The sequence below is a fragment of the Anser brachyrhynchus genome, assembly GCF_964034855.1.
Source record: "Anser brachyrhynchus genome assembly, chromosome: Z".
NCBI lineage: Eukaryota > Metazoa > Chordata > Aves > Anseriformes > Anatidae > Anser > Anser brachyrhynchus.
Window position 1 is genome coordinate 30,757,391 of NC_137697.1, and position 18,647 is coordinate 30,776,037.

Consider the following 18,647-nt stretch of genomic DNA (forward strand, 5'->3'; position numbering starts at 1 on the left):
TTTTCTCTGAAACCTGTCATCCTTACTTTGTAAAACATTTTTTGTATAAGTTTTAATAGGTAACTTCTGACTTTTAACCAAAATGTATAGGACTAACTGATTATGTCATCTTGCAACAATGAGACTAAATACTTTTTAGCCCCCTGTGTTCCAAATGTCCTTGCTGAATCCTTCTTCTCTCTCTTATCAACAGTATTGTGCATTTAGGAATCTGTTTTTCACTTTGATGTGCATGCCGAATTCACACAGGTTCTAGAAGTGCCAAATCTATTTTTTAATCTAATTTTTAGGAAGAATCTTCAGGTCAAGTGTCCTGTATCCACACTTTCAGATAACCAAAGCACTGCAGAACTTTTCAATATCAGCAGAGTTTTTATCTGTATTTACAAATTGTATTTAAATCACATTTTCAAACCTTGCCTGCTCTAAGTTAGTCATTTGTACTTTTTTTTTTTTTGGTCAGATATTTGATTTCTTTCATAACACACATCATGATGTATGACATGACGGGACCTTTATCCTCAATGAAGACTTTTGATTTTAAGCCTAAAATTGTACATTCCTGTTACGAAAGCTTCAGTTCCCAGCAAGCTGTCACACTGTAACCGATCCTAATCACATCCTTGCCAAACTAGGTATCAGCAACCCATACCACAAAACCCTTACACAGACTGCTCTGTGTGACAGAACACTAGCAAGAATAAAGGTGAAAACTGTGACCTGCAGATAAAAATCATTAGGATTTTGGTCACTCAGCCATTATGTTTTAACAAGTTACAGAAATAATAGAATAATCAAATATAGAAAAAGTAAGCATAGAGACATGCCAATGCCATCCATATATGCTATCCTTAAGTATTTAACATGATCACAGTGTGAATGTTGGCATCAGTGCACAGTTCCAGGTTTGGGGGATGAACATGGAGGATATTACACAAATTAAGGTTCTTATCAGTGGTAGGCATTGAACAATATATACTTCTGCTTTGTTGTTTTGGTTTGTTGTATGGTTTTAGTTTGTTATTTAAACAAACCAATATGGTCACCTGAAACTCCTTTAAGGGGAAATTACATCTATATTTCTTGACCTGCCTAGTAAGAGAGCGATGTTAACTTTACAAATTTTCCAGTTCAACAACAGAGTACACAAATGAAGCTGAGAGAAAAAAAGAATAACGATTACCAATGGTATACATACATAAATGACAAAATGCATGTGAAATGGAGGGACTAGATAGTTATAAAAACAGGTAACAATGAAAACCTTGTAAAAACACACAATCTAAAACCAACTAATAGATTTTTTTTGATTGTACCCATCAAATTTTCTAAGTAACTACTTGCTTTTTCAAATGTATTCTACACATCAGCATGGCATTTAGCTAGTAACAACCACCATACAAATTTGGATAATATACTAAACTAAAAGGTTCATGCTCTTCTTGGGAGGGTTTTACGTGCCTACTGAAAATGTGTTCAAAACCCCTTAATTTGCAGGTAGGTAATCAGGGTGGCTTGTAGTGGTTTCACATCCAGTCTCCATATCTGTATTTGCATCAGTGTATCTTTTGACTTAAAACAAAAACAACCTATCTATTCTGACTGAATTCTTTATACCAAAATGTAAAATATCACCATGTTAAGGTATTAGATTCTGATTCAAAGCTCAGCAGATACAGCAAGTTCCAGATTACTCCAAGAAACTTTGATTAGAGATTAGACTGTGTATCTAATGAAATGTCTGTACGGTCCAACCCTGAAATAATAATATGATTCAAGCATTGTGTTGTGATTTACAAGGAATTAAAAAGGTTAGGGGGTACCTGACATGCCATATAATAAAGGAAGATGCATAATATAAAGATAAATGTATTTCATTTTTGAAATAAAGTATTCCAAAATCAGTTGTGTCTGCTGAGAGATGTTTATGATTCAACAGAAATAGTTGAAAGCTCACAGTAACTGCTAAACTAACACCACAACAACCAAAACTAGGTAAGTAATTGAAAAAGAGAATTCAAATACTTTAATCAAAAAAAAACAACACACCTGTACATCCATGGATTATCACCATACTGTTATACAGGTGCACTACGATATTACCACATCTTTCAGCTATTGATTATCTGGGGTTAAGCTTGGTTTTTATTTTTAACATATTATTAAATTTAGCAAGTTTTACTGTTAATTTCTGAAAAAATATCCTAAAATTTTGGAAACTGTCTGCTGAACAGTAGTTTTGTACAAGACTTTTACAAAGCAATTCATCCTCTGGTAGTTAATTTTATTATTCTCATCCTTTTAGTAAACTGTCTATGTAACAAGCAATGACTTTGGATCCCACAACAGCCTAAAGGGTTTAAGTCTAGGCTAGCTAAGCCTATGATCTAATTATTTGATAATACAATATATTGTGCCAAATACTGGTACAATTATTTGGTGTCTAAAACATAAGTCTGTCATAATTAAATACGTAAACTGACCTAAAAATCTTTTTTTTTTTTTTTTAATAGAACAGCTGAATTTTAGATGGCTGAAAAGACACTTCATGCACAAATGCAAGACTGAATTAAGAGCAGCTATGTTTTTCTAATTACTGACTCACTCACAGCACACAGAATTGCCTGAACTGCCCAGTGTCCTACTAGCTCTCTGGACAATTAGCAAAAGCTGCATTAGCAAGATCTCTGCAGCCTCTGTCTCACTTCTCTCTAGAGGACAGGGGAAATGATGAGCTCCATCACCTGGCCAGCAGCAGCAGCAGCGGCCACAAAGTCACCTCAGGGACTTGGACGAAGATTCATCTGCAGCCTTGGCAGCAACTAAAGTATGCCTTACTAACAGACAGTCACACGACCACACACTGGCACAAAGTCCTTTCATTAAGAGCTGTTGTCTAAGTGACCTGTCACAGAGTTTCATAAAGCAGCATTAATACTGTGGGCCAAAACGAGATTGATCTTTGAGCTTCGTGGTCTCCTGTTGACAACAATGCATTATAAAACCAATACTAAATACTTTATAAACAGGTCTCCCTCCAGTGTATTAGAGGAACAGTGCATATTTCATGCCCTATAGTTAGGTAGCCACATATCCATCAGACAATTAAATAATTTATAAGATACTCAGAAGTGCAATAAGACTCAATAAACTTTTAAATACTTACAGGCTACCATTTTGTTTGAAAACATACAAAAGATAAGATACCTGCTCACCTGCTGAGTACAGAGCATCAGTAAAATTCAATTTTTACAACAACTTTTCAACTGAAATACTCTTATTCCACACAAACAAATCTGGCTCTCCACTCACTTAAGAAAAAAAAGGACACTTCTCACTTTCAAAATTTTTTCACAAATATTTACTACATTACTTTTGTTATTTTATAATTCAGCTTCCTCTGCTTGGCATCATGCTTCTTTTCTGTCCTTTTGTATGCTCTGGCCAACATGGCTGCAAGAATCTTCTCTGCAATGCCTGCCATCTGGAACCACCCTGCTGCATTTCTCTCCCTCATTCTCCATCTATTTTCAGCCTTCATCTGGAAACAATATGTCTCTGTTCTCATGACTATGTCTCTTAACTTCTAGTAAAAATAAAAAAAAATAAAAATAAAAAAAAACTTTTTAATTTTATTAACTCTGCACAGTGTTTTGGAGATAAAGTTTGTGTGAAAGATACTATACAAAGACATTTCTTTATTAAATCACAAGATTGCAGGGACAGGGCTTATGATAAAAAGTGAACTAAAAATACTTCCTTTTCTTTTAAATTTAATATGCAAGAGTTTGGTTGAATTTTTTAGCAAGTGACTTCAGCTTAAAATGAAAAAAATATTCTTAAAAAAATATATATTCTTAATATTAGGAATTCATTCACACTTTCAGGAATATAAATAATGACTTAGCCTGGTTTTCAAAAGTTGTGGGAAACATGCCGTTCTTAAAGACAATGACATCTGAGAATGTTCAGCACATTTGGAAAACAGTCAGGATATATGCTTCTCTTTTCTACCTCATGGAGAAGGTGTTCCCTGTGTTGCTCCCATAGTGGATAAAGAGACATTAACTGCCTATAAACACTGAAAGCACTTTTCTATGATACTTGCATGTGGTTTATGCCAGCAAGGTAGGACAAACGAACAGGTTGAGCTCCTACAAAATTAAGATGGTACAGGACAAATAAGTTTGTTATTTCTTTGTTTCATCTTCAAAACACCAAAATGATGGAGAGTCTAAAATTCTCATTTATAAAAAATATCTGAATCTCTGTTAAAATGAAACTCTTAACAAGAATTTCATATTGTTTCCGCCCTTCTGAGCTGGATGTCTTTATTTTTTTTTTTTGTAACTCTCCTTAAAAACTGAAATTTCTACTCTGGGAGTAGTTCCCAAACCACCACAGGCGTGGACCTTTGTGTAGTATTGCGGATGCCATGGTTTCACAGACAGGCCACATTAATACAGGATAGCAAGCATCTGGAACCCACAGTTGTGTGCGCTCCAGCCCCAAAGCACCCACAAGTCTATGCCAATTCAAATCCCTATTCCCAGCCCACAAATGAACCACACTGGTTTTCTTTAGGAGCCAGACCTGAAATTGAAGGTTTTCTCCATTCACACAATTGAAGAAAGAGACCGAATATTGGGGGGAAAGGGGCAAACATGCTCTAAAAGAAAGTTCCTACCTTGACTTTCACACACTGCCTACTTTGGGTGCACTGACTCACAAGGAACTTAAAAGTGCTATTTATAAACATTTTGTTTTTACACTAATTGCAACAGACTTACAAGGCTGACACCAAGGAAGCATCTACAAGTCTATTTGTTATGGACAGGCCATGGATGGGGGTCAGGGGTTGTTGAAGGATGGGAGAAAATGGGAGTCAAGGGTGTTTCAGATAATACTGTTATTACTTATGCCCTTATATGTAGGATGCTCCTCTTTGGCCTGCATCTATAAAGCATGAAGACATTTTTTGCCACCATTCTGCTACACCTTCATCACACCTTCACATAACACATACACAGGTGCACATACACCTTCAAGACTATCAGAAGCTTTATTACATATATGATGGATACGTATTAACACATCCCCCCATCTACTAAAATATCTCCCTTCCTTTTCAGGACAATTGTTAGACCCCTCTGAAGCCAGACAAGGAAAAGCAGGTACTTCCAAGATACTTTGACCTGAAAGATTTAAGATCTCTCACTCTGTAGTAATGGATCCTAGAACAAAAGACTCTGTTTGTTTTTCCTTTTTGTCCCTGGGATGTGGATGTTTCAGCCTTTTTTTTGTACTACATACAAATCAGGAGCTGCAGCTTTTGGACACAAGCATTTTACCACTTGAGATTAAATTATTTTTCTTACTGCTTTTAATCTGAAAACAGGACTTGCAAGATGTTGTGTGGTACATGAATGTCCCTTTAAAAACTTGCTAATTTTTCAAGAGAATTCTTTCTTCTTTGTGCCAAATACATCTAGGAAACATAGGCAAAGTCCAATCACAGCAAGGAGCAATAGTTCCCTAAACAACATGGTTACTTGGAAAATGTGAAGAAAGGACACTAAATCAACTAATTTCTCAAACAGATGGGTGAAGCGAGGTGAAGAAAGCCTGCCCTCAAAGAGCATTCACCTTCATTTATTCATACGTTCTGAGGGAGGAGGAAGACACAGGGCAAGGAAATGCTACAGAATGGCAGAACACCAGTGATACCCACCAACCTCCCTCAGGATGATAGCAGTTAAACCCACTCTCCCTCCCCTCCCCAACATCAGTCTGACTGTTTCAGTTTCCACTGAGATTAGCAATGCTGAGCAAACCATTACAAGCATTAGTTTAAGTTTAAACAGCTGTTGGATGCTAAAGACAGAAGTACACAGACAGCCATTAACTGTGCAGGATAATTGTAGTATGGTACCCATCAATTCTCCTTCATCCAGCTCACTTCCACGATACCTGTGATCAGGTTAAAAGTCAATCATAACAACAACAACAACAAAAACACTTTAGGAAACTAAAGGATATTTGTAAGTAGGAAATAACCTGGGAGAATTTTGGTGGTCAATGCTTTTTTTTTGTCCAAAGCTTTTAAAAAAAAGCTTTTGAAATTTTAACTGCTGATGGGCTACCGATAACCATTTCTAAAAAGGTAATACCCAGATCAACAAGTTTAAAGCAGCACAAAAGCATACCACCCTCCACTCTGATATTAAAACAATAAACTAAAGCAAAACCTGATGAGTATGGATTTTCAACCTACTAAAATATATTTTTTTGTCTCACTGAAGTTGTATTAGGAGCAAAAAAATAGCATCTTAAGTAAAACTGCAAAAAAGAAAGTATGACTTATTTTGCTTAAAAGATGAAATTTGTCTTAGGAGCACATTCTGATGGAGTGAAAAATTCTGACTTAAAAATACAAAAAATTGCCTTTTTTCTCTTTTGCTAGAAGACTGATCCTCTAGGATTGACCCTTCTAAAAAAGAAAAATCTCAGTGAGTTTTAAATCAAAGAGACTAAAAGAGTAAAGCAGTGTAGAAATTTTAACAATGAAAACTTTTGCTATATTTCTACTCCCTTCTCACATTCAAGATTAATACAAGAAGAAATGAGAAAAAACTAAAAACCTGCCAAGCCAAGCAAAATCAGGGCACAAGCAGGCTTATTTGCATTGCAGGTCACTTTTCAAAAGGAATACAGGATAAGCATCAATGTAAACACATGGAAGACTATATAATGTCATACACTTGACTTAACAGCTAACCGTACAAATGCAATTGAGGTGACAAGAACGCCCAGAAAGCATCAAAGAAAACATCATCTGTTTCCTGACAGATAATGTAAAGTTCCTACAAAAAAATGTAATTTTTTAAAAAATTATTTAAGAAATGAACCTTGAAATCACAATTTCTATATTGATGTGCATGTTCCTGCAATCACACTATCAACTCCCTATCAGAGGGACTTTAGTCCCAATCACACTATCAAATCCCATACCTATACATGAAATGGGAATCTATTTCTGCACTTTTCTCAATCAGTGACTTACCACTACATCTTATACCTGATTATTTTTTTAAGTGACTTTACTTAAGTTGACTTTTCTCCTTTTTATTTTTTTCCCCGAACACACTCATGATTTCAGAAAGAGTAACTAAAATCCCCAGACATTCATTTAGAAATGCTATACTTCCCATCCTTTCTCTCTTTTTTGACTGCTGTCATGACAGTTTTAGTTATCGCCATGAAGAGATCAAACTCACAAAAATTAATAAAGTAATCTTTCAGTATCCTAACACATTGTGTTAAGCCCACTTGAGACTTAAAGTTTATTTCTGATCTTTGATAAAAAAGAAAGCATTGCTGCTTATCTGGCAAGTTGGGATCATATACTTGTGTACACATGCACAGCAGCTGATTTTCACAAGGTATGTAGCAACAGATGCCTTGTTTTTCAGATCAGAACCAAACCCACAGAATCTTGCATCACTAATTTCTTGGCTATGCCATTGTTTTTTATAGTTAGAAGTTTATATTTCATACTTGCTCTTGAGTAGAAATCCCTTTAAGAAAATAAAATATTTTGAATTTTCACTAAAGACAACTTCTCTCAGGATTATTTGCACGGGAATTGAAAGAGAGCTTCATTGCTGTTAGATGCACCCTATTTGTATTAAAAAAAAGTCTAGAAGACTTAAAACCAAGCTCAGCCCATCTCCCTCCTCCAGCTGTGCTGGGTGTCATACAAATAAAAGGAAGACGGAGTTCCTGTGTAGAAAGGTTTATAGCCTGAATAATCAAGAGAGACAAAAGATAGAAGAAAGGAAGTATCTCATTTTGATTTTTACTATTGGGAAACTGATACATAGAGCTGGAATTTTAAAGAGTACTTCACACCCATAGTTCATGCCAAATTTTCAAAGAGCCAAGAATATCAGGTATCAGACTACAAATTTAAAAGAGAATTACTGGTGTGATGCTTCACCAGAACTTTAAAATGAACTAAATGTAGAGTTCATAGTTAGCCTGCAAATGAAACAATATTATTGAAAAAATATATAAAAGTTTTACAAAAACTGTAAAAATACTGTTGGTGTCCTCCCCTCTCCTGAGCGCACACACGTTTTTCAACCACCTCAGATACTAATTTCACTCGCTGTCTCTTACGACTCACTAAATTCAAGACATGTACTTTCTATCACAACATAGAGACAGCAATTAGAAGCACACTGAAACTGCTGTCAGGTTGTCTTCCTAATCCTGAACGTGACTTGATCACTGCAGGTCAAGTGCATGATTTGATACTGATGCCTTGGAGGACAAAGTCAATGGCTTTACAGTTTTGTTGCTGTTTGTTTCACACAGTAGCATCAAGATTCACTAATCCTCTAGCAAGTAAAACATCAGAGACTGGCAAGTAAATAAAATAGGTGGAGGAAAAGCTTATATATAACACTAGAAACTGCATGTTGCAGTTCATTCACATAGCTGCCCACTTCTAAAAACAATTTTGGAGTACATTTCATTAGAATCTGAAATGCATGTTTCTAGTGATTTCAATATACATTTGATTTACAAATTCCAGTAAAAATGTGCCACAGCTGGCAGAATAAATTACTATAATAAATCATTATTAAATAACAGTAAATCTTTAGAATGGCATAATGTCTAATAAAAAATATGCATGCAAAAGTGAATATTTGTGGAGAAACATTCTTCATACAGTGGAAAATGAATTACAAAACTTACCATCCTGGTAGTACAGTATAATTCAACAAGTAAATGCAGGAATAAAATTCACATAAATAGCGCTTAATCTACTCCGATTTCATGTTAACAACTGCATCTGAACAAATTGCATGGTAAAGGGTGATGGTAAAAGCACTATATTTCAGGTCTTTTTTATGTTAAACGTTCACATTTCTGGTAGAAAACTCCTGCTCTTGCAATGTATCATCAGAGCAGAACATTTACATTCCAAATACCAAGCAAACATTGCTAACTGTAGCACTGGATTTTTAGAAACATTTTCCAAGTTTCAGGTGTTTTTTACAGAAAAAAAAATAAATCGTTTCATCTTAACCTGTGTTCCTTCTGATGTGCAGCAGATGGACATTTACTGTAATCCATTACTGCAGAAATCAGCTGAAGAGCTATTTGCTCGTTCCAAAACTTCCCATGCCTTATTTAGCTCTTACAAGACTTCATTTGTCAAAGAGCAGACACAGTGCTGATGTCGCATCCAATGGCGCATTTCTATAGTCAAGATGAGCTGCAGCACAGCGACAGGCCCAAAAGTACCTCGCTGCAGAGTGTGATTGCTTCTACTGCCCCTTGGGATGGGTAAATTATTAACTGACACTTTCACAACTGAAGAACTGCCTAAGATAAACCCATTAAAACTGTTAGCCTACAGAACACTTCACACTCCTGGTTTGTTAAATCTTTGTCAAAGTCATCATTTGGCTGAGCTTTTTAAATATACATATGAGTCTATATAAAACCTATTTATAAAACTTTCAATCATGAAATGGAAGTTTCCTCTACCTTTTCTTGTCTCATTTTCTTTAGCTGAACGAAGTGAACCTTGCAGTTAGTGGAGAGACTGCTTAGGAGTCAATTATAAAGTAGGAATGACAAAGGCTTATCAAAGAGAGAAATACACTAAGCGCTATGATTCACCTGATTAACTGAACTTACAAAATTCACTACAAAGACATGATAAATAGGTAATATAGGAAGACTGCACCACAACCAACAACCATGTACAAATTGGACACAGTAATACAATGTCAGCTTATGATGGTTGCTGGAAAATTTACCAGCTCAGACATAAAAACGTATTAACTCAAAAGAAGAATAAAAATGATTTTCATGAATATTTTAAAAAGTTTCTCAAATGAGGTGACAAACAAATTTTGCGAAGCTAAACCAAAAGTCCTTTGATTTTACATACACCTTTCTTCTTATCTTTATGAATGCTAAAGGGAAGCATGGCATTAACATTAAAATCTGAACTAGCTGACTCCAAAAAAAAAGACAGACTATTACAATTACTTCACTATCATTTGTAGTCTGGTCCAGATTTTACTTTTACCCAAGGAAGCCGACACAGAAGTAACATTTTGCATGCTGATGTATAATAGTACTTCCAGTATAAAATTTATTTATCCCCAATACATACTGTACACTCAACTACCATACTGCCCTACTACCTCAAAAATGAATTGATGAATCATATAGGAAGCAAAACTGTTTAACTAGCAAATTTCTGCTTCATTCACAGACAAAGTTGCCATGGGCGCTCCCTCTTAAGTGAGCACGGAAGAAAAGCCATACTATAACTCCAAATCCAACCACACTTGCCATAACATGATCATGAAACTGCACGCAATTAAAATGGTTTGTAGACAGTAAGAACACGCCTGAACATTATGGGTATGCATGGAAGGAATGGAAAAAAAATTTAGTGAGGTACCTTTTGTAGTGGATTAAGCAGCAAACCAAGAAATAAACAGTGCTGCAGTCTAATCCAGACCAATTTAATGGCATATCATACAACCTTTCCACAGAGAAAAATATACAGTCTCTGCTACAGAGGTTCATTTTTGGGGAGCCTGATTTAATGTTCATAGGTACTGATTTGCTGTTCCAGTTGACTTCTGTCACAGCTGTGAATGGTTACAGTAATCAGAGCCTGACAGGTCCTAAATCAGGAAACCAAATTTACAAGTCACTTCTGAGGATGTGACTTTAAACTGTATAAAGTGGGAATTATGCTTCGGCTACCTAATAGGGATACAGCAAAGATTTACATTCAAAAATGACTTTATAAATGCAAATGACTTGTGCAAGTGACAAATATTATTTTAAGAATATTAAGAATGAGTATTTTACCCTACTGGATGCACAGTTGGGTTATCACACCTGCCTAACAGGCATTTTCAAAGGCATTTATCCAGTATCTGCCTAACCACTACGTGCGTGTGTCTATCTGTGTGTGTGTGTATACAGGTACCCAAACAGTATGACACACACACAGAGTCGCTCCTGTTAAAATTTCTCTTTTCCAGCCAAAAGGGAGTGTCTTTTTTTATTAACTGGAATTCACCCTGAAGCTCAGAAGGAATTTTGAGGGGGCAGGACTATGGTTACACTCTTTGTTTTATCCACACTGTTCTGTATTCTTTCTGATAATTTGAGATAGGTAACTAAATTACAGGCTCATAATTTCATCAAGGGATTCTGATGATCATAAAACCCACAGAAGATTAGTCTGAAGTATGACACTATAATCCACAGATAAATTCCTAATGCACATACACATATAAATAGTGAAATGTATGCCTTATTTTAGTGTAAAATAATATGATCCCAATCTCTTCTTTGCACCTCATGTCCTAACTACTACTTCATTCATCGGCTTCTCTACCCTCCTTTCAGCTTTCCAGTTTCTACACAGCTGCATAAACCATAATCCCAAGCCTATTATATTCAAAACTTTCCAACCATGTTGCTTGTATCTGTCCCTACCACTGTATGAGGATTATGACATCTGCTGCATTATCCCCCAGAAGTTCCTCTGCCCCTTCAAAGACACTATTATTGAAGTAGAAGTATTCAGAAATGTTGTTCTCCTGTCCTATGGACCAAAGTATACGATGTTACCCATGAATTTCTAATTTTTGATTTTCAAAAATTGTGAGAGTGACATCAAGACTTGCATTGCCACATGAAACATCATGAGGCAAATACCAAACAATGTCTCTTAAGCTTCTGCAAAGAAAGTATTCTCCCTTATTCAGAATTCAGGTGGTATGTAGCTTCATACAGTACATACCACACACTTAACCACACTTCTTAACAAAGTGGCAGCATAACTATTCATGTGCATATCCATGAAAGCAAGAGCATTACAGTCTCTTGGGGGAAACCCCCAAATGCCAATATTTCACTGCGACAAGTTGCAGCAGGTAAGACCCTGAGAAAGTATTTCCTCAGAGAAGTGATGTTCCAACTTTAAGAAGGGGCTGCAGGTATTGGTGAAGAGACTCCTCCAACTTTGAAATGTTCTATATTCGACTCCTGAGGCTTTCCTCCTGTGTGAAATGAAATAGCACAATCGTCATCACTAACAGCACAGGATATAAGGAGAGAGAGAGCCTCCCTTTAAGTAGAGATAAAGTGTCAGAAAAGGCTATGTCCTTTATCAGAGTATTTGGCATGAAGGAAAAAATGGCCATAATTTATGCACACAAGTTCTTCAGACTTCTCAAGGAGTTAAAAAGGACTCTCTTTAACATGGCGAACATCAAAAGCTTACAGAGGACAAAGGAGCTATGCAAGGAAAAAAAAAAAGTCACTAACAAGTGAGAACCTATTTCTTTGAATAAAAATAAGCATCTACCTGTAAAACACAAGATGAACAATTTGTTTCTATGCCATGTGTACAAACTGTGTGTTACAGGTAGTTTCACCAATTTCACAAAGCAGGGTTACAGAGATTGCTCTTAACATCCAGAGTCACAAACACACCATTCATGGACAAAGCACCTGGAGGAGTGATCACGGTAACTTACAGATACAAAAAGGAAGCATGGGTGGCAGCGTTGGTTTGTTTTAAGTAAAATTAACATACTGAGAAAAAAATGTTATATTCTATCTCAGCAATCACAAAACTGGTCGCACAGCAAATGGAGAAATAACTTCCTGCTGTAAGCTAGATTCTTATTTGTACATATCACACCTTAGGGTCTTCTACTATGAAAACGCAAGGATCTTCCTTGGAAGACTTGCGACAGAAAATGACTAGAAAAAGTAACATAACACTAATATGCAGCAATATTTTTGAGTATTTATTTGAGTAACAGAGTATGTGATTGGCATTAAAATATGGCTGAATGTTGCTTCCTAATAAAAGTTAAAACTCGCTCTCTTCCCACCCACACAAAGTAATTTTGTTTAGAAACCTTCATTTTTTCTGGCCTTAGCCCATATGAGGGGTGTGTGATGCATTTGGTGCCAGTAATTGCTTCCATACAATACAAATGTTTTAAAACATTTTGCATACTTGTTATGATTATGCATGACATTTATATTGTATTTAAAACTCCAATGGGTTTGCAGATTTTATTTTTGCCTATAGAAAACAAAGACACAGCACAGAATGTTCCTCTAGTCTATCTAAGAGAACTAAGTCAATTTTATTTTCAGTTAATACTCTATGAACTCTTAGCCTCTCAACATTTGTTTTTTCAATTGAAAACAAAAGTATGTACATTAATGGTAAAGCTATGGGAGCTATGTACACAAGTTTGATTGCATATACATTCACATAGCACATGAAATTGGACAGTTAGTCAAATAGCTGTGCTTTAGCAATTATACATATGGTAGCTGCTGGCAGAAAAAATTATACCTATTCTGAAAAACATCTGCGTAATCCTTATCCCCATAGATATGCATAGTTGTTCAATCCCTTAATTTTACAGGTGTAAGATTATTCAGATATAGTTTTCAAGAATTAAGTCTTTTTTGAGGGAAATTTAACATATTACAATATTTCTTTTATAAGTACAATGCTATATATGTCTCAAATCACTGATCAAAGTCTCAGCATGTCTAATGATATATTACTTCACTTTAAACATACTTTTTTCTTACAACAGCCAGTTTTAATCTATGACTTTAGACAACAGCTGTATACTGAGTACTCTACTATCTAAATAACTAAGTCTCAGATTTCCTTCAACTGAAATCATGGGAAATTAAATTAAGTATACACATCATACAGCAGTCTTTTCATGAGATCCTCAAACTTTTTTTTTTTTTTGTAGTCCCGATACAGTAAAGTAAATATGAACCACTCCATTAACCTGCAAATTCATCTCTTTCACCCTGCACCTTCCACCTCACGGATGGCCCTTCCCTCCTTCATTCCTTTCTGTCTTGGAGATGTCACTGTTGGCACTTTAAACGCCAGCTGCAAGAACACAGTGAATAAATAATCCATCTAACATGACACTGATCTGGCATCACAGACAAAGCATACGCACCTGGACTCTGATAAAAGTTTTCAGTTTTCTAGCACAGCCATCCCTGACTGGTTGACAGTCACAAACGGCCTGTCTTCTTGTTCAGTGTATTCAGTAGTATCATAAAGCCAACGTTCATCAACCTTGCAATATTTAAGTGCTTACCAGGAGACAGATGATGAACAGTAGCAACTGAAAACCATTATTAGCCCCTCATGTTTTTCCAACACACAGGGAAAGGTGATTTTTCCACAGCTTTCCACCAACCACTTTCAAATAATCCTTATTTCTGTCCTCCATACACACCAACTAAATTCCAAATCTGTCATGGCCACACATGGCCTCTTTTGAATTTCAGTTTCATCAACCACACTGAAAAGAAGGAACAGAACACTTGCTTTTGCCTTTAGATAGTCTCTCTGTTCAGATTCTTCAGTTTCAAAAATTCTTAAATTAAGATCATCACAAAGAATACAATTCTCAATTTAGTGAGGTTCACTTAGTCCTACTCTAATTTTGTAAACATTTGTGCTCTGCTCCACAACTTGCAGGTTTATTACAGCTGTGTGATGCACTCTTCCTTCATTATGGGGGTTCATTCCAAGTATTACAAAAAATTACTTTGGCCTTAAAGAAATCTCTCTGCAAAGGCTAAGGACTCTGACACACACACATATATATATATATATGTATGTATATTTCTATGTAATGCAGAATTGTTAAAAGACATTCTGAAGTTAAATTACCATTAAAAAACAAACAAACAAACAAACAAACAAACAAAAAACTCCACACATTAAATTGAACAAAAAGTATCACATTGCTTACATTTTAAAGGACTGACACTTTTTGTAGCAAGGCTTCAATGAGCGTATACCTGTGCCATTCCACTCAACAGGGTTCAACTATACTAATTCTCTGGGAACATATGTATTATCACCTAGCAGATGGCTGTGAAATGTGGCTTTCCAAAGGAATTATCACTTCTCTTTCTTCTTTGCTGTAGACAGAGTCAGAAGTAAAATAAAAGACTCAGATTCCCAATGGAGGAGATGAGTCCTAGGCTCCCACTCTTAACAGCAGCTGCTCCAAGTAGGAAGCAGCGGTTATCCTGCTGCAATGTCTTTTTACCAGAAGTGAATATAGGTATTTCAAGAGAAATCCAAACATTTGAAAGCTACATATATCACTTCAAGTGCCTCAAATTATGGCTGGCATGATCCTAGACTGCAGGGAAGGACAGTGTTTTCTATGCAGGTGCTAGCCTGTTGTGTTTAGCTTCAACCTAGGAGCAAACTTCCGTGTAAAACAAATTCCTCTTGAATTCAATGTGTCAGCAGATGATGGAGCTTAACTCAGTCCTGCTCACAAGTACTGGAAGTGAACATCTGAACAGTGTTACCTATGATCAGTTAACCCACATGAGGAAGTGCTAAACGTAAGTGACCTATTAAGGCTGCTGAAGGCAAGCAATGGATTTGGTGTTTTTCTGTATGTTCAATTGGGAAAGCTAATGTTAATTACAAATGAAGTTCTAAGGCTCTAATCACGCCTACACATATATAAATGATTGTTTCTACTGTCTAGTAGGTAATTTCTTTATATGACCGATAACAGTGTTTAAACTATCATTATTTGACTACAGAACTTCAAAGACTTTTACCTCAGGGGAAAAAAAAACTAAGAAACTAAGTACAAGCTAATGGAAAACACAGAAGAGAGATTCATAGTTGAAGGGGCCTCAATTTTCATTTTAACATATTTAATGACTGTTGAGCAACAAAATCTCAGAAAACCAAGATGAGAATACACCCTGAAGAATCCTAACTCCTAGGCTCAATAGGGGATATTCTTAACTAATTCCTTACTGTGTCCTATTACAATTAGATATTAGAAAGAGATGTAAACAATTTTACATTTCACCCTCTGTGGCAGATTTCTTGGTTTTAATGTTTTCTATCAGAAGTTTAATGTTCTTTTAATGTAGAGTTTTTTTCCTGAGCAATATATCATATTTAACTCTGTAACTATCAATCAATATTCCTTTTAATTGAGGTTAATTTCTTTCAACTTTCCATAAACTTCCCCTTGGAGCACTGAGGGTTCTTGCACCTGCTGAAGAGCTTCAGCTTATTTCACAAACCTGAATTGTCTTCTTCCCTCACTCATAGACAGGATTGTCCCCATTTTTTTTAAGACAGTGCTAAAACATGATATAAATTAGGCAGCAGCTTTAAAGCCATGTCTGACAGCACAGAAAAGAGAAGAGAAAGTAGAGTGGGGAAAGAACATGGTGAAAAAGAAAAAAAAAAAGCAAAAGATCCCCCCAAATTATATTGAATAGCATTTAATGTTACAGATATTTGGAGCAGAAGCTCTAGAATAGGATAGTAAATAGAACAGGATAGTAAATAGAATAGAATAGAATAGAATAGAATAGAATAGAATAGAATAGAATAGAATAGAATAGAATAGAATAGAATAGAATAGAATAGAATAGAATAGAATAGAATAGAATAGAATAGAATTAGTCCAGTTGGAAGGGGCCTCCAAAGATCAATTATGCCAACTGCCTGACCACTTCAGGGCTAACCAAAAGTTAGAATGTTATTGAATGCCTTATCCAAATTCCTCTTGACCACCGACAGGCACAGGGCATCAACCACCTTGCCAGGAAACCTGGTCCACTGTTCATTTAAAGCACAGTTAAAGTGAAAAGGTATAAACGTGCCTTTTTCATACACACAAAGGTATACAAAACCATCTTAGTTATCTCTCCAAAATAGAGAAATGTAGGAGGAAACTGATGTAAGGATGCTGGCAACCTGCTTTGGCATGGGGTTGGACCCAATGCTCTCTCGAGATCCCTTCCAACCCCTACAATTCTGTGATTCTGTGATTCTGCGATTCTCTTGCCCAGTACCATTTAACAGATCTGGAGTTAGGGCAGGACCAGTTCACGTTCTGTCAAAGAAGGTGCTAAAAGAATAACTACTTTGTCAGCTGTTCCAATGGTCAGTCACTAACTAGCACTCATTATGCATACATTTTCAGAATACCTTGTGTACTAGTAGCAAAATACGGAATGGAAGGAAACTGAAATGTTAAGAATAGACAATGTAAAAAGATTTTGAAAAATGCCAATAAATGAACTTCTCAAACAGTTCATTAAAACTTGCTTCCAGCCTAGACAATGTTAATACCCTGGATCCTCTAAATCAGGCTGCAAGGCAGCATGTGAAATGCAGACATTCACATTGATGTTCTTCTGATGTTTGCTGTATTACAGCTGTGCCTAAGCACCCTCTCATCAAAGATGTGAGCAGTACTGTGCTAGTCACAGCATAAACATAAAGTTTTATGAAAGACCCCATAACTTAGGCTAATGGTATCTGGGGCTGCATTAGGCAAATCACTGTAATCTGGTTGAGGGAGGTGATCCTTCCCCTCTACTCAGCACTGGTGAGGCCACACCTGGACTGCTGTGTCCACTTCTGGGCTCCCCAAGTACAAGAGAGATATGGACGTACAATGGACATATTAGAAAGAGTACACTGAAGGGCCATGAAGACAATGAAAAGGCTGGAGTATCCCTCATATGAGGAAAGGCTGAGAGTGCTGAGAAGGTTTAGCGAGAAGAGAAGCCTCAGGGGAATATCACCAATGTGTACAAATACCTGACAGGAAGGTGCAAAGAGGACAGAGCCAGGCTCTTCTTAGTGCTGCTCAGTGACACGACAAGAGGCAATGGGAACACACTGAAACACCACAGGTTCCCTCTGAACATCAGGAAATGCTTCTCCACTGTGAGGGTGACTGAGCACTGGCACAGGTTGCCCAGAGAGGCAACCTGCGCTGGGTGTCCCTGCTTGAGCAGGGAGGTTGGACCAGGTGGCGTCCAGAAGTCCCTTCTGACCTCAACTAATCTGTCATTCTGGGATTCAGGGATTCTGTGAATAAGATAGGAGAAAAAGAGAGAAGGAAGAGTGAGAAAATGGAGAGGAGGGAAGGGTGAAGTGGGAGGATAGAAGGGAGGAAAGGGAAAGAAGAAAGGAAGGAGAACAGGAAAGAAGGAAGGGCAGGGAGGGAGGGAGAGAGAAAAGTAGTAAAGTGAGGAAAGGGAATCTACCTGCAAAATCATGGCTCGTTATTACTTGCCAGCTTCTCTGTCATTACCAGTTGTCGGTACCACTTAGTAAGCACAGCAGAGGTGAATTTTATACAAGGATTAAAAACCCACGCAGCTGCCTTTCCTGGGTATTGGAAAAAATAAAAATAAAAAATAAACAGTCTCAAATGACAGCAATAAACAAATTAAAACATCATAGTTGCCATCTCAGGTGCAAACAACCCCCTCTGCCTTCCAGTGACTTGTCTAAAAGCAAAAACCACATGATAGAAGGCTGCTGTAAGTTAACTCTTTTAAGACTGCCGGAATGCTGCAAAGGACAGGACTGTGCTTTCATCTGCCACACCGTCAGCCCTCCCTGAAAGGTGCTAGGCCAGGTGCTCGGAACAGACCAGCAGCAGACCCACATTGTAGCAGGTGTCTATTACAGGCTGCCTGACCAGGAAGAACAAGTGGATGAGGCCTTCTAC

General features: G+C 36.7%; 1 protein-coding gene across 7 annotated transcripts in view; it reads right to left on the reverse strand.

Moving 5' to 3' along the window:
* Window positions 1-18,647, reverse strand: part of BNC2 (basonuclin zinc finger protein 2) — a 344,959-nt gene that overhangs the window by 248,922 nt on the left and 77,390 nt on the right. Inside the window, exon 1 of one of the 7 annotated variants that reach the window (XM_080573882.1) lies at window positions 1-18,060. This exon is cut by the window's left edge and continues 2,600 nt beyond it. The exons of the other annotated variants lie outside the window; for them this stretch is intronic. The gene's annotated coding sequence lies outside the window, so the exon portion shown is untranslated. Of the gene's footprint in view, window positions 18,061-18,647 lie in introns of those variants that run through there. 7 annotated transcript variants of the gene reach the window in all.